This window comes from Cetorhinus maximus, chromosome 7 (genome assembly GCF_964194155.1).
Source record: "Cetorhinus maximus chromosome 7, sCetMax3.hap1.1, whole genome shotgun sequence".
Lineage (NCBI taxonomy): Eukaryota > Metazoa > Chordata > Chondrichthyes > Lamniformes > Cetorhinidae > Cetorhinus > Cetorhinus maximus.
Window position 1 is genome coordinate 63081175 of NC_135885.1, and position 15483 is coordinate 63096657.

Consider the following 15483-nt stretch of genomic DNA (forward strand, 5'->3'; position numbering starts at 1 on the left):
TTGACTGCAGTGTCTTGCTATCATTTGATATCTATCTGACATATCTACAGCACTAACATCATGGGATTTATTTTCAGGCTCTGCTGGAGACTGGAATGGAGGCAGCCTGGCACTAAAATAACACTGTTGGACTACATGCTGGTCCCTGGCTATATTCCACCCCAGGACCATTTTTCTGGTGGCAGCATGGGGAGAAGGAAGTGTGTCACTCACCTGCTAGCAGTGGGTAGTTGATTAAAGTCTTTAATGACCTATTAAAGCCTAGTTAATGGAGACCAATGGGATTTTCCAGTCGGCCTCCTGGTCCCCGCAGGTGGTGAGGTCCAGTTTACCCTCTGAAAGTGGCCTCCCAGTGGCAGAGTGGGGGGGGACAATACTCCAAGTAGGCCTGGAGACCCTGCCAACCTGCTTGGATGATGCAGCAGCTGGAGGTTGCCTTTCAATTGACTTCAACGCCCCTCCCCCGACATTGGTGGCCTCGCTGCAAAAGCATTTTTTTGTTTTAAATTGCCCATGTTTATTGCCCACTAACACCTCCTCCCATCTTTTCTCATCTAAATCTGTCATCGGAACCCTCTACTCCCTTCTCCCCCAGATGCCTATCTCGTTTCCCCTTAAGTGCATCTATTCAATTCGCTTCAACCTCTCCCTGTGTCAGCAAGTTCCATATACTCACCACTCTTTAGGTAAAAAAAATGTTTATTCTGAACTCCCTCCTGAATTTATTGGTGACTATTTTATATTGGTGGCCTCTAGTTATAGTCTTCCCCATAAGTGGAAGCATTCTCTCTTCATGCATTCTATAAGAATTCAGAATTTTAAAGACCTCTAGTAGGTCACCCCTCAGCCTTCTTTTTCAAAAAACAAGAGACCTAGCTTTTTAGTTCTTTCCTGATATGTATACCAACACATTTCTGATGTCCTCCTTGTAAATTTTCTCTGCACCCCCTTCAGTGGCTCTATATCTTTTCTATAATTTAGCGACCAGAACTGCATTCAGTACTCTTAAGTGCAGTTTAACCAAGGTTTCATACAGATTTAGCAGGACTAATTTTCATTTCTGTTCCTTTAGATATAATACTTAGTGCTTTTTAAAAATTTGTTTTGTGGCCTTGGTACTTGTGGCATAATGTTTAGTGATTGGTGTATCTGTCTTCCATTTGATTATCTATCCCCCTAATACTTGCACAAGTGATAAGTGACCTCCCCACTTTTCCAACCAAATTACACTACCTTACATTTTTCTCTGTTGAACTTCATTTGCCAGCTATTTTCCCAAACTGCAAGCTTATTAATGTTCTCTTATTATTTGTTACAATCCTACAGCATTAACTATCTCCACCAATTTGTATCATCTGCAAATTTACAAATTGTATTTTGGATTCTAAAGTCCAGGTTGTTAATGCAAATTGTGAACAGCATTGGTCCTCATGGAATACCACTTCCTATCTTGTGCCACTCTGAAGAACCACCCTTTACACCCATTCTGCACTTTCTGTCTTGAAGCCAACTAGCAGCCCTTTCTGTCACTTGTCACCTGACTCCACATTCTCTGACCTTATTCATTAGCCTATTATGGGGCATCTTATCGAAGGCCTTTCAAAAATCCAGATATATTACATCTACAGTATTACCATTATCTACTCTCATTATAATACCATTCATTATAATATTTTTAATCTTTTGATGTTCTTCTATTCTCTACTTTAATATAGATTCCATTGTTCTTCCTACCACTGATGTTAAACTGATTGGTCTATAATTCCCTGGGCATGTTCTGTCTCCCCTCTTAAATACAGGAATTGCATTAGCTATCCTCCTGCTTCCGTTTCTAAGAAATCAGTAAATATATGCAGTTGTCTCTTCTGTTTCTCCCCTAGGTTCTTTTAAAATAGGTGCATGCTATCCATCTGGACCTAGGCTTTTATCATCATTGAGTTTGATTAGTTTATTCAGTACAACCCAATTTTATTTTAAATACACTATCTCATTGCTTATTTCATTATTCAATATCATGTCATATCAGGGGAGGCGATGGCAGAGTGGTATTGTTGCTGGACTAGTAACCCAAGAGACCCAGAGTAATGCTATGGGGACCTAGGTTTGAATCCTGCCACGGCAAATGGTGGAATTTAAATTCAATAAATATCTAGAATTAAAAGTCTAATGATGACCATGAAACCATTGCTGATTGTTGTAAAAACCCTTCTGGTTCACTAATGTCCTTTAGGGAAGGAAATCTGCTGTCCTTACCTGGTCTGGCCTACATGTGACTCCAGACCTACAGCAATGTGGTTGACTCTTAAATGTCCTCTGAACAAAGGCAATTAGGGATGGGCAATAAATGCTGGCCCAGCCAACGATGCCCACATCCCATGAATGAATTTTTAAAATGTTAATCTGTTCCATCTCCTCTGTAAGCACCAAAATGGAATACTAATTTAATATGTCTGCCATCTCTCTATTGTTACCTGTGATATTATCCTGTACATTCATTCATGGCCCTATTGCCATCACAGCTGTCTATTTTTTTATTGAAGTGCCTGTACTTTTTTATGTTCCTTGATAATTTAATGTTATTGTTCCTCTTTGTCTTCCTAATTGTTCTTTTTTTTGCTTCTCCCCTAATCTCTTCAAATTCTCTCTTGTTGTGCACTCCTCTGCTGCCTGTGTACTTAATGTATGGCTCTTTATTAACCCTCAGTTGTTCCCTTAAGTCTTCATTTATCCATGAAGTCCCACTCATGTTTAGTTTGTTCTTTCCTTTTAGTAGAATATATTTTCCCTACACTTTGTTGAACATTATTTTAAATATTTCTCATTGTTGCTCTAACATTGCTGTTTGCCAGTATTGTTGTCCATTTTATTTTCCCAAACTCTATTGCCAAAATCAGCTTTTCTCCAATCAGTTAACCTGTTTTTCATTATATGGTTGTCCTTGTCTATCATCATCTTATTGTGTATTATAATCACCATTGCCTTGATGTTTGCCTACTGTAATTTCTCTTATTTGCACAGGGTCATTCCCCATTACTGGATCCAGTAGCGAATCATCCCTTGTTGGGCTTTTTACAGATTGGTTCAAAGTGGAGTTATGTTTACATTGAACTCCACACCCCTATCCCCGTCTGTTCAATTAATATCAGGGTAGTTGAAATCCCCATGATTATTATTTTGTTTTTTTTTCTAAATTCCCTAATTTGTCTGCATATTTTTTTCTCTAGTTCCTTTCCACTATTGGATAATCTGTAGACCAATCAGTTAGCATAATTATCTTTTATTTCTATCTATGTAGATTCTATTTTTGTCTTGCTGACAGCTGCAAACCTTTTTTCTACTGCCATTATGTTATCCCTAATAAATACTGATACTTCAACTTTTTCCCTCTCGATCTTTTCTAAATGTTACATATTGCCTGCCAAAAATCATTACATTTCAGAGTCCACAAACGAGCTTACGAATGAAGGGTGTCCCTTATGACAAATTGGAGAAAATTGCTCTGTCTGGCGTGTGTGTGTGTGTGCCTGCATGCATGCACGTATATGTCAGGACAACATGCATCACTTGGAGAACCAATAAGAGTACAACAGTTTTTTTTTACAGTAAAAACAGAATATTTACTTATTTACAAGTCAATCAATATTTATTTACAATATGTACAAATAATGTTGGGAGAAGGATCAGTTGATGTTATGAAGATGAGGACCTGGACATGATTTGAAGCAGTGTTGAGGGCTCATTTGGGTATTGACCAGCAGCAGCTGACAATTAAATTCTTCCACCAGGAGATCCATCGGGCAAGTCCAAACCATTCTGGCTGTTAAGAAGGAAAGTTGACAAAGCCACTGCATGATCGCGGAGATGGTCATGGTCATTGACGAAGGAAACACAGTCTGTGGAATTCACCATGTTGGGGAAATTCCTGAACAAGTTGGTGTGAAATGTGCCTAAAGAAGTCTAGTTAACTCTAGCTAGGTGGCTACGGATACCTTTCTTACCACTGAAATACAAGCAAAAGTCATGCAAAGTCATTTTGCAGCTATGGAAACTCAGAGCGCTCCCATACAAGCCCAGCTTATTGTCACACAAGCTCAGATTGCTGTCATCATGGCTGCGGATATCAGGGGCTGCAAGCTCGCACAGCAGTCCAGGAATCTGTCCTCCAATTGCTGAGGAGCCACCTAGAGGAGTGGCAGTCAGCAGCCTTTCACCAGCCATGTTGCAGCCACTGGGATCACACTGAGTAGGAGCATTAGGACAGACAAGGAAGGCACACAGAAGGCAGGCACTAAGGGAAGGAACAAGTGTAATTAGTTAATATTTGAATGCAATATGGCATGTTTTGATTTATAAATTTAGTTTAGAATGTTAATTCTGTGATGGATTTTATCTTTGCATTGTGGTCAAGCAGATGCTGTGATGGTCAGTAATGGAGGGAAGGTAAGGGGGTGTAATTTAATGAGTATAATGGTGTTCTCGCCTACTAGTTGCCGAACCGGTGGGCGCCCTTCATCGCTTTTCTCCGGGAGGTCCAATGTAATACCACGTAACTAGGCATTTTGCCTGGACAGCGTCAGGCCTTCCACTCAATTAAGCTCCAGTAGGAAATCCCGTACCTGAGAGCTGCTGGCCAATCAGAGGCTGGCAGTTCTCCAGTAGCAGCAGCATCACTGGGAGCGCTGGCCACTGACAATATTACACTCTGATGATTGTGGGTGGAATACAGGCGCGTTGTGTGGAGGGCAGCCTACCCCAACTCCTTCCTGATGCCAGGTCCCTTGATTGGGCACAGAGTGCCCATGGATGATGGACAACTCCCATCCCCCCTCCTGCCCCCAATCCCCACCCCAGTAGGCTGCTGGCAAACCAACAGGGTTTGCTGTGTGGCCTCCCCAGATGCTGAGTGCCCCACTCGCTGCTGGTTAAATACTATAGGTGGCAGGATGAGGCCCTTAAGTGACTACTTAAGGTTCTTAATTGGCCTCTGGGCAGGAAGGCCCTTCCCCATCCTTTTCAGCCTGAGCTTGATCAGAGTGAGCCAGGTAAATGGTGGGGCCCCCAACTTGCACCCTCCTGCCCAATCAAAAACCCTATGCCCCTCTGCTGAATTCACCTTTGGGGGAGCAGGGTGTCATTAAATTCTGCTCTATATGTGGTGACTGTTGCTGAATGGGGAATCTGTATTAAGCTTAATAGTATCACACTCAGATGAGTTGATCACTATTAGCCTGTCCAGAAAGAGGCTGTATTATTTGTCTCCTCTCTTCGTCCAGCTCCTCCTATTCCTCTTCCTCTTTCTCTTCCTCTGTCTCAGTTGGTTTCCAAATAACTGGTGGCAAAGGCTGAGCTCTCATGATGGTATGGTTGTGCAGCATGCAGCAGGCCACCATGACTTGCACTCTGTTGAGTAATGCAGGGCACCTCCATTGCAGTTCAGGCACCATAAGCATTGTTGAAACAACCATTGTTTAAACACCCTAATGATCTTCACTATCACATTTCATATGGCAGCATGGCTTTCGTGATATGCATGCTGCCCATGCGTACATGAGTTGCACACCAGAGTCATGAGCCATGTTATCAAAGGATAGCTCTTGGCGTCCAGTAGCTACCCAGGCTTGTTGTGGTGACTCTAACAAGATAGTTCATGACTGCTGCCAGGAAATGGGGCACTGACCTACATGATTCACTGGGTGTCATTGCAAACCAACTGGAAGGTGAGGGTGTGCAATCCCTTTTGGTTGCAATACACCTCAGAGTTGATCAGCGGTGCCCACAAAACTACATCTGCGTAGTCAATACCATAGTGCTCCATGGGGAAACATGCAATCTCTGTGAGGACACATGCTCGTTCTGCCTACTTCTCTCTAGCAAGAGAGAATGAAGTGTACTCACCCCTCTTGGAATATGCAGCACCAGTGACTTCCCTTGAACAACAGTGGACAGCAAACTGGGAGACATTGCCTGTTACAGTCTGGAAGGAGCCCAGACATAAAAGTTAGTGGCAATGGTTACCTTCACAGCCATTAGCATTGCCATCATCACCATGTACTGAGGCTGCAGTCATGGTTGCAGCAGATAGCAGATTCCAGTGAGGACGTTCTTGGTGAAAGAAAGAGGTCTGACACATTGGCCTGGATTTTCCCCACAAAGGTGGGAAACAGGACTGTTTTCAGGTCCTGAACCCGTCTTCAGTGAGAGACTGATTAAAGTCAAGATTTTCATTTGGGTGATCACTTAATTGGCATGAAGATAGGTTCCCATCTAATTAAGGGTGACGTGCAGACTTAAAGCTTGAGGATCAGGAGTCTTCTGTCTTCAGAGAAGCACTCAGCTTCTGTACAAGGTAAGTAACTGGGAGGACACTTCAAAAAGAAGCTGCCCTCTCAGCAACTTTTCAAAAACTTTAATTAAAATAACATAAAATGTACCCAGAACCACCACTGTGGGGAGGGGATTGGGCAGCCTCTACGGGGTGGCCTTTGACTGTATCCCAACTCAGGCAGCCAGGAATGGCCTGCAATAATATGTATAATAATCTAGAAAAAACAGGGATCTGGGTTTCCTAGTGCGTGAATCACAAAAGGTTAGTATGCAGGTACAGCAGGTAGTTAGCAAAGCTAATTGAATGTTATTGCTTATTGTGAGGGGAATTGAATACAAGAGTGGGGAGGTTATGCTTCAGTTGTACAGGGCATCGGTGAGGCCACATCCAGAGTACTGTGTACAATATTGGCCTCCTTATTTAAGGGAAGATGGAAATATGTTGGAAGCAGTTCTGAGAAGGTTTACTAGATTAATACCTGGAATGGGTGGGTTGTTTTATGAAGAAAGGCTGGATAGGCTAGGCTTGTACACGCTGGAGTTTATAACAGTAAGAGGTGACTTTACTGAAACATATAAGATCCCCTGAGGGGTCTTGACAGGGTGGATGTGGAAAGGATGTTTCCTCTTGTGGGAGAATGTAGAACTAGGGGTCACTGTTTAAATAAGGGGCCGCTCACTTAAGACAGAGAAGAGGACATTTTTTTTCTCTTAGCGAATTATGAGACTTTAGAATTCTCTTCCTCAAAAGGTAGTTGAGGTAAAGTCTTTGAATATCTTTAAGGTAGGGGTAGATAGATTTTTGATAAGCAAGGGGATGACAGGAATGTGGAGGTTAAAATTAGATCAGCCATGACCTTAGTGAATAGCGGAGCAGGCTCGAGGGGCCGAGTGGCCTACTCCTGCTCCTAAATCATATGTTAGTATAGAAACTAGGAGCAGGAGTAGGCCATTCAGCCCTTCGAGCCTGCTCCGCCATTCATTATGATCATGGCTGATCATCCAAATCAATAGCCTGCTCCCGCTTTCTCCCCATACCCTTTGATCCCTTTCGCCCCAAGAGCTATATCTAACTCCTTCTTGAAAACATATAATGATTTGGTCTCAACTACTTTCTGTGGTAACGAATTCCACAGGCTCACCACTCTCTGGGTGAAGAAATTTCCCCTCATCTCAGTGCTAAATGGTCTACATATCCTCAGACAGTGATCCTTGGTTCTGGTCTCCCCCACCATCTGGAACATCCTTCCTGCATCTACCCTGTCTAGTCCTGCTAGAATTTTATAGGTTTCTATGAGATCCCCCCTCATTCTTCTGAACTCCAGCGAATATAATCCTAATCGACTCAATCTCTCATATGTCAGTCCCACCATCCCAGGAATCAGTCGGGTAAACCTGCGCTGCACTCCCTCTATTGCAAGTACATCCTTCCTCAGATAAGGAGACCAAAACTGCACACGATATTCCAGGTGTGGTCTCACCAAGGCCCTGTATAATTGCAGCAAGACATCCCTGCTCCTGTACTCGAATCCTCTGGCTATGAAGGCCAACATATCATTTGCCTTCTTTACTGCCTGCTGCACCTGCATGCTTACCTTCAGCGACTGGTGTACGAGGACACCCAGGTCTCAATGCACATTCCCCTCTCTCAATTTATAGCATTTCAGATAATAATCTACCTTCCTGTTTTTGTTACCAAAATGGATAACCTCACATTTATCCACATTATACTGCATCTGCCATACATTTTCCCACTCACTCAGCTTGTCCAAATCACACTGAAGCATCTCTGCATCCTCCTCACAGCTCACCCTCCCACCCAGCTTTGTGTCATCTGCAAATTTGGAGATATTACATTTAATTCCCTCATCTAAATCATTAATATATATTGTGAATAACTGGGGTCCCAGCACCGATCCCTGCAGTACCCCACTAATCACTGCCTGCCATTCAGAAAAAGACCCGTTTATTCCTACTCTTTGTTTCCTGTCTGCCAACCAGTTTTCTATCCATCTCAATCCCCAATCCCATGCACTTTAATTTTACACGCCAATCTCTTATGTGGGACTTTGTCAAAAGCCTTCTATAAGTCCAAATAAACCATATCCACTGACTCCCCCTCATCAACTCTACTAGTTGATACATACTCGAAAAATTCCGGTAGATTTGTCAAGCATGATTTCCCATTCATAAATCCATGCTGACTCTGTCCGATTCTGCCACTGTTTTCCACCTGCTCAGCTATTAAATCTTTTATAATGGACTCTAGAATTTTCCCCACTACCGACGTCAGGCTGACTGGTCTATAATTTCATGCTTTCTCTCTGCATCCCTTTTTAAATAGTGGGGTTACATTATCTACCCTCCAATCTGTAGGAACTATTCCAGAGTCTATAGAGTCTTGGAATATGACCACCAATGCATCCACGATTTCTAGGGCCACTTCCTTAAGCACTCTGGGATGTAGATTATCAGGCCCTGGGGATTTATCGGCCTTCAATCCCATCAATTTCCCCAACACCATTTCCCCACTAATACTGATTTCTTTCAGTTCCTCCCTCTTATTAAACCCTGTGTTCCCTAACATTTCTGGTATGTTATTAGTGTCCTCCTTTGTGAAGACAGAACCAAAGCATGTATTTAGTATGTAACACAGATTCAACTGGGGAAGATTCTACCTGACCAACTTCTTTTGGGAATGGCATCCCAAGAAGACCACATTAAGCTCTACAATGTGGTATATTTCGATTTCCAAAAGGTATTTGACATCATTCCATAATGAAGGCTAAAATTTAAACTTAAAGCTGTAAATTCTGGGTATATCATGGGAATGCCTGAAGAGTAGAGAACAATAAATAGTTGTTAGAGGAAATTAAGTTGGGATGGGGTAAGCACAGTGTCCCAGGGCTCAGAGTTCGAACCGAAAAATTCAATGCAGAAGTGGTCACATTTAATAGAAACATAGAAAATAGGAGCAGGAGTAGGCCATTCGGCCCTTCGAGCCTGCTCTGTCATTCATTATGATCATGGCTGATCATCCAACTCAATAGCCTGCTCCTGCTTTCTCCCCATATCCTTTGGTCCCTTTCACCCCAAGAGCTACATCTAACTCCTTCTTGAAAACATACAATGTTTTGGCCTCAACTACTTTCTGTGGTAGCGAATTCCACAGGCTCACCACTCTCTGGGTAAAGAAATTTCTCCTCATCTCAGTACTAAATGGTCTACCCCATATCCTCAGGCTGTGACCCCTGGTTCTGGACTCCCTCACCACCGGGAACATCCTTCCTGCATCTACCCTGTCTAGTCCTGTTAGAATTTTATAGGTTTCTATGAGATCCTCCCTCATTCTTCTGAACTCCAGCGAATATAATCCTAACCGACCCAATCCCTTCTCATATCTCAGTCCCGCTATCCCAAGAATCAGTCTGGTAAATCTTCACTGCACTCTTTCTATAGCAAGAACATCCTTCCTCAGGTAAGGAGACCAAAACTGCACACAATATTCCAAGTGTGGTCTCATAACAAGCAAAGTGGCTTCAAAAGAGCCAGTTTAGAATTATACAGTGGGTTGAATAAAATATGCAAGTTGGCTGGCGAAATTTAAGGCAGACATGTATAAACTGCTCCCAATAGCTTCCCTCCCTCCGCCAATCACTTCTTCCCTGCCAAACGATTACCTCCCTCCCTCTAGGTTGTTTCCTATTCCTCCCAGGGATTACTTGAAGGCCACTGCCAGAGATGCAGCAGCCTGAAACTGAAATTATCTTGCTGCATGACTAGCTGCCTAGAGACACCCAGCAGGTATCTGCAGTTTGTATATGGGGCTTGAGTCACAATATACGATATCCCGTGTGTCTAACCATTTTGACGCAGAGAGCATTCCCTGCACCCAGCTCGCATTGGCAAGCTGTTGTGAACCAATTTCTGGATTGTAACTTTGTATGTAGATAGGGGAATGGAAAAGGTAAATCCAGAATATTACTTTAAATTAAATAGCTAGAGTAGGATACAAGGGCTCAGGTTCAAGCTAGTAAAAGATTAATTCAGGAAATTCTTCTTTGCACAAAGAGCGGTCAACCTTATTTTAACCTTTTCCAGACTGAAATCTTCATCCCAGAATGGGGAACTGGTGTCAAAGTTAATTGAGACTAAGATGGGGTCACAGGGGATGGAAAGAGTATGGAATCCTCCTCTTTGGGAACTGAGTTCCAACAGACCTACAGTAGACATCTGGCAGAACAGATGAGGGAATTCAGTTCCATGGGAGTCTAAGTTATATAAATATGGGGATGAATTTACCTAAAAAGGAGGGTAACTAGAGCATATGATCTTCATTATCAGGAGAATGAAGGGAGAGTTCAGGTGAATTGTTTTTTCACAAAGGATGTTTGAATGTCCTGCCAGAAATAGTGTTAGAAACAGATTACCTGTTCTAACAGGGAAATGAAAAAATGTCTGAGAAAGAAAAAAATTAAAAGATATCCGGAAAGCTGGGGGAGTGGAAGTAAGTGGATAGTTCTATCACCAAGCTTGTGCAGGGATGATGGCTTCAATGAGTTACTGCTGTGCTGTTAAATTCTATAACTCTATGTTTCTACCCAAAATGTTCTACGTGCATTTCGAGAGGGTGTTATGACTAATGAATTAAAGCTTAGACAGATGGAAACTTTGTTCCAATGTTTTAACTAGGGTATGATGATATCATTTGCAAGTTCTGAATATTTTCTGGCCTTTAGCTTGGTTCTGGACTTTATATGCATAAGGCCATGTACAACAGGTGTCCAAGTTGCTAGTAGTTTTATGCCAAAGTAAGATTTAAAGAGCCAGAGGAAAGCAAAGAAGTGATTTGTAAGCAGTTTTGAGCTTTTTTTCCATTATAGTTTTTGAGCCCATTTAGTTTTTCAAAGCCATTGAATCATGGCACTGTTGTGGCATATTAGGATTAATTAGGTACATCTTACCCACAATTCTTTGCTTAAAGAAACCAATGAGAATTCCAGTTCTCCCAAAGCATTGAGACAGTTCTAATCATAGTCATAAAATGATATCGTCTATGACTATGACTGTACTGCATTTACTTCTATCTGTCTCAACCACATCACCCTCCTCCAATACCTCTCTTCCATTTATCCATTTTTGTTACCTTTACACTCAACTGCTCCAATGCTCTCCTGGCCAGTCTCTTGCTTACTTTGTTCATCTAAAATTCTCCTGCCCATTTTCTAACTCACACCAAGTCCCATTTGCCCATTACCCCACGCTTATTGAACTACATTGGCTCCAAGTCCAGCAATGCTTCAATTTTAAAATTCTCATCCTTTTTTACAACTCCCTCCATCGCCTCAGCCAATCCTATCGATGTAACCTTCATAGTCCTACAGCCCTCTGAGATCCATGCAATCTCCCAATTCTGGACTCTTGCCATATCCCCAATTTTCTTTGCAACACCATTGGCAGCTGTGCCTTCAGTTATCTAGGCTCTAAGTTCCAGAATTTCCTCCCTAAATCACTCTACCTTTCTACCTGCCTATTTTCCTTTAAGACACTTCTTAAAATCTATCTCTTTAGCGGAATCTTTGGTCATCAGACCTAATATCTCCCTTTGTGGCTTTGTTACAGACTGGGAGAGATATGGGATAATTTTGCTCCTTTTCTCACCTCTCGGCTGACTGCAACACAATGTATTTTAACTTAAATAGCTAGAGCAGGATACAAGGGCTCAGGTTCAGGCTAGTAAGAGGTTAATTTAGGAAATTCTTCTTTGCATAAAAAGCGGTTAACCTTATTTTAATATTTTCCAGACTGAAATCTTCATCCCAGAATGGGGAACTGGTGTCAAAGTTAATTGAGACTAAGGTGGGGGGTCACAGGAGATGGAAAGTGTATGGAATTCTCCTCTTTGGGGACTGAGTTCCAACAGACCTTCAGTAGACATCTGGCAGAACAGATGAGGGAATTCAGTTCCATGGGAGTCTAAGTTATATAAATATGGGGATGAATTTACCAAAAGAGGAGGGTAACTAGAGCATATGATCTTCATTATTGGAGAATGAAGGGAGAGTTCAGGTGAATTGTTTTTTTAGAAAGCGTGTTTGAATGTCCTGCCAGAAATAGTGTTAGAAACAGATTCTATAATCCCTTCCAACAGGGAAATGAAAAAATGTCTGAGAAAGAAAAAAATTAAAAGATATCCGGAAAGCTGGGGGAATGTTTTAACCCCTCAGGTATTGTGACTTTAAAGAACAGACATGAAACAGGCTTTCTTGTAAGTTTAAGTCAAAAGAAAGTATAAACGTTTATTTCTCACAATACCCGAAATGTAATGTAATCACAGCAAGCACACACTCTTTATTCACACCAAATATACACACACAGGAAAAGATGATTTTTAAAGACAGACCAGGTAAGGATGGCAGATTTCCTTCCCTCAAGGGCACTACTGAACCAGATGGATTTTTACAACAGTTGGTAATGGTTTCATGGTCAACATTACCGAGACTGGATTTCAATTCCAGATTTATTAATTGAATTTAAGGTCTACCAGCTGCCATGGTGGAATTTGAACCCATGCATTGCCCTGGGCCTCTGGTTTACTCGCTCAGTGACATTACCACTACCCCACCATCTTCCCCCAGTTTGCACACCAGAGAACTGAGCATAACCTAGGCCCTTGGCACTACACTGTTGGGGGTGCTGTTTTTTGTGTGATATGTTAAACTGAGGCTCCTTCTGCCCTCTCAGGCGGATTTAAAAGATCTTCTGGCACTGTTTGAAGAATAGGGGTGTAGTCATGTTTCCCAGCCTCCAAGGCAACCTTTATCCCTAGACCAACATCTAAAACAGATGAAAATCCTTTACTCGTAATGCACTTTGGTAGAATCTTGGTCATGAAGGTTGTAATCTAAGTGTTTATCTTTCTTTCTGTCTATTTAGAAGTGTCCTATCCTTTCCCTAGTTAGATTTGGAGAACCATTTTTGCTGCCTCACCTGCCAGGCCTTGTATTTGAATGCAATTTTACTACAATTAGCTCAGGGAGTCTAGCCCTTCATATTAGAGCAAATCTTGTAGTCCCAATGATGTCAGGGCTCCTGTGCTGCACATGCATTCATGAATCGTGAATCCTTTTGAGGAGAGACTCACTGAGATTATGGACAAGGGTCAATAAAGGGAATAGCCACGGTTGAGGTTCACAGCTAACAGTCAATGTTTTTCTTTCCTAATGTAATCACTCATTCATTGCCTCACATACAGGCAGAGAATGCAGCACTTCAGTGCAACACACTGCCATGTTGTGCAAAGCAATATTTCAAGGGGGTCCCAACTTTAACCCTTAACTACCATGTTGATCAAAAATCTGCCTAACTCAGCACTGAATATATTCAATGACCCAGCCTCCATTACTCTCTGTCTGAGAGAAAAAGTTCCTCCTCAATCCTGCCATAAATAGGAGACTCCTTATTCTTAAACTGTGCCCCCTAGTAGACCACCTCTGCCCCCACAAAGGGAAACATCCTCCTAGTATCCACCCTGTCAAAACCCCTCGGAATCTTATATGTTTCAATAAGATTGTCTCTCGTTCTTCTAAACTTCAATGAGTATGGGCCCGACCTTTCCTCATAAGGCAAACCCTTAATCCCAGGAATCAGGCGGGTGAACCTTCTCTGAACTGCTTCCAATATAATTATACCTCCTCTTAAGTAAGGAGACCAAAACTGTGCACAGTAATCCAGATGAAGTCTCACTGAGGCCCTGTACAGCTATAGCAACACATCCCTACTTTAATTTTCCATTCCCCTTTCCAATAAAGGTCAACATTCTATTTGCCTTCTCAGTCACTTTCTGTACTTGCACGCTCGCTTTTTGTGATTCATATACCAGGACTGTTAATGGTTGGTTGATTGCATTGTTAAAGATACACAGGTGATGGGTGTTGTTTGATTAAGGACTGAGAACACATATAAAGAGAACCAGATACATCGTTTCTGTAGTGCCGTGGTTATCACATTTGCCTCACACGCGAAAGGACCCCGGTTCAAAATCGGGCAGAAGCATTATTGAGCACTGGTGAAGATTTTTAGCAGGGGCAACAATAAGATGTTCGCTCACAATAAAACTGGAGGCAAAGGGTACGCCAAAGCCAAGGCTCGCTCCTCCAGAGCCGTTCTCCAAGTCCCCATCGGCCATATCCACCGGCTTCTGCGCAAAGGTCACTATGCGAGCGTGTTGGGGCCGGAACCCCCGTCTACTTGGCTGCAGTCCTCGAGTACCTGACAGCCGAGATCCTCGAACTGGCCAGCAACGTGGCCTGGGACAACAAGAAGACCCGCATCATCTCCCGCCATCTGCAGCTCACCATCTGCAACGAGGAGCTCAACAAGCTGCTGGGAGGGGTCACCATAGCCCAGGGTGGGGTCCTGCCCAACATCCAGGCTGTGCTGCTGCCCAAGAAAACCGGCCATCCCAGCAAGGTTTATGCCTGAAGGGGCGAGATCAGGAAAAAATAGATCAGCCCCGGGAACACCATTTTAATTTGTGATGCTAAGTTTCTTTTCAAAGTCTTGTTTTTGTTACAGTGCCCTTTTAAGGACTGTTAATTTGTCAGTTTGTTAATTAGTTTATTTTATTGATTGATGGGTCATTTGAAACAGCAGAGGGTGTTTGAGGGAGTCATCTGACCCTACTGTCTGCCGCGCTTCCGCAACTAAGTTCACACCTGAGTGTCCCCGGAGAGGGAGCACACGGTGCCTGACAATGCACTTGAGGCCTTCTGCAACTGGTGGGCACTGCAGGGGCTGGAGTTCATCATCAGCGCTAGAACATTATTTTAATTTAATTTGATTAGTTTTCTTTAAAATTTTGTCTTTTTGTTACAGTGCCCCTTTCAATCAGTTAATTAGTTTATATTTGTTAATTTGTTTTACAAAAGAGCATAAGGGCCTTCCACAACTGGTGGACGCTGCAGCTGCTGGAGTGCATCATCTTCCCACGAAAAATTGTTTTAAATTAAATAAGTTTCTGTTGAAGTTTTGATTTTTTTTTTGTTACAGTGCCCTCTTTAAGGGGCTGTTAACTTGCTCATTTGTTTATTATTTGTTAATTAGTCATTTGTTTTTATTGATTTACTCAATAGAGTATAAATAGTCAGTTGGAACACT

At 42.4% G+C, this 15483-nt stretch overlaps 1 pseudogene; it reads left to right on the forward strand.

Moving 5' to 3' along the window:
- The window catches only part of LOC144682410 (uncharacterized), a 266037-nt pseudogene extending 251229 nt beyond the window's left edge, over positions 1-14808 (forward strand).
- The last annotated feature ends 675 nt before the right edge of the window (positions 14809-15483 follow it).